Source organism: Pteropus medius, unplaced genomic scaffold (assembly GCF_902729225.1).
Source record: "Pteropus medius unplaced genomic scaffold, Ma_sr-lr_union100, whole genome shotgun sequence".
NCBI classification, from domain to species: domain Eukaryota; kingdom Metazoa; phylum Chordata; class Mammalia; order Chiroptera; family Pteropodidae; genus Pteropus; species Pteropus medius.
The window spans coordinates 35,963,979-35,966,123 of NW_024340696.1; the positions used below are offsets into that span (position 1 = coordinate 35,963,979).

Below are 2,145 nucleotides of genomic sequence, written 5' to 3' on the forward strand. Positions count from 1 at the left end.
GACTATCACGGAGCAAAAGGAAAGAAGAAGTGGGACAAGAGATTACTGGTTTGGACCAAAGAAGTGATGCTGGGACTGATGTTTCTGTGTGGAATTCCTCGATTTCCATAGAAATTCTTTTTTACTTGTTTTCTACAATTTTGATCCTCTTCTTGTTCTAAATCGATTACTATTAAATTAATCAAGTCATCTGAGCAAGAATAGAAATGTTAGGAGAAGATAGAATGTTAGGAGATCTGAGTTCAAATATCATTCATATTTATTAGATAAGGCATTTTGCTTTTTTAAACATTGACTTCCTTTTCTATAATGTAAGATGTTTTTTCTCTGTGAGGTTATAGAGAAAGAATCTGCTTGGCACCTGGCACCTAGTGATCAATAAAATGCTTACTTATTCAGAATTAACAATTTCTGAAAATTTGTTCAATAACAATAGACATCTGTGAGACAATAGAAAAATATACATTGGTTTCTGCCCCTCCCCCCCACATTCCTGACACAAGGCTCTGAAACCGTTGTAATCTCCTTGGTGAGAGGAGCACTAGGAGCATCTTTTGTTCTATTGAGGTGACTCTGAATGGGCTCCTGGATGGCTCCCGGATGGAGACTAGTCAAGAGAAAGGCCAAGCCATGATTAGAAGCTTGGAACTTTCATCCCCACCCCTCATTCTCCAGAGAAAGGAGAGGGGTAGAAATGGAATTAATAATTGGTCATGCTTATGTGAAGAAGTCTCCATAAAATTCTAGTAGTACAGGGTTTGGAGAACTTCCAGGTGGTGAACACATGCACACTGGAAGGGTGATGCAGCCCAACTCCACTGGGACAGAATCTTCTGAGCTCGGGATCCTTCAGGTTTTACCCTATGCATCTCTTCATCTGGCTGTTCAAATGTATTCTTTATCATATCCTTTAACAAACTGGTAAATGTATATGTTTCCCTGAATTTTGTGAGCAAATTGTTAGAACTTAAGGAGAGGGGTCCTTGGAACCTCTCATCTATAGCTGATTGGTCAGCAGTATAGGGATAATGTGGGTTTGCCACTGGCATCTGAATGTGTGTGTGTGTGTGTGTGTGTGTGTGTTTTGCAGGGATCAGCCTTGAAGGACTGAGCACCTAACCTGTGGGATCTAATGAAATCTCTAGGTAGAAAGTGTAGATAAAAAAGGGGTTCTGTGGAAAGTAACCTCACAGGATGATCTGATCATAAATTCCTAACTAGGCAGGTCATGGTGGGTAGTCACAACCCAGGCCTATAATTTCTTTAGTAAAAAGCTTTTCTTTGCCCTAAGCAAGATCTGTCCATTGTTTCTGTTTATGTAGATTAACACACCTTTGAAAGGTCCCCTTTCAGACCTCTCTCAAGAGAGTACAGAATTTTTTTTTTTTAGGCGAGGCAAACCTTAGTTGACTTCACAGATTGCAAGGACCTTGTCAGCTTGCAATCCCTTATATTTTTACACCTACAGCACCTGGTCTTCCTAGGTGGTCTCCCATCCAAGTACTAACCAGAACTGACCCTGCTTAGCTTCCAAGATCAGACAGGATTGGGGTTGTTCAGGATAGCATGGCCGTAGAATAGAGCACGGAATTTTAACCAGCCTGTAATCTGATCCCTGCCTTGCTTTCTCCCACCTTCCTGTAATCTTTCTTATGTTTAGTCCTTAACTTTAAATACATTAAAGAAATTATAAAATATTATTATATGTAACATTTTTCTCAGTCAGTTGATGTCTTGCTTCCAGGCATATCCTCTGTTTGAGGCAAATAATTTTTTATAAAAATTCTTTACAGATTTGGATGTTCTTATGTCGACAGTAGTGTCAGAATTGAATTTAATCATAGGACACCCAGCTGCTCTCTCAGAGAATTGCTTAGTGTGGGGCAAATCTTCCACGCATTTGGTGACCAGAAGTGTCAGAAGTGAAGTGTTGTGTGTGAACAGTAAAGGAAACACACAGAGAAGAAACACAGGGGATAGACTGAAATGAGTTTTTCCAAAAGAGCATCTATAAAAAATGAGGAAGAAAAGTGGTAGAGTTGTTGTAAAGGTTTGCTTTAAAAGGTGCTGTAAGGCAGCATATTCTTGATATCACGGCAGTGCAACTCCATGGTAAACACCCAGTTTTTATATGCTTACAAGTTT

General features: G+C 39.6%; 1 pseudogene; it reads right to left on the reverse strand.

Annotated features, from left to right (window-relative positions):
* Window positions 1-1,459: 1,459 nt before the first annotated feature.
* LOC120609689 (uncharacterized) lies at window positions 1,460-1,578 on the reverse strand (annotated as a pseudogene).
* Between the last annotated feature and the right edge of the window lie 567 nt (window positions 1,579-2,145).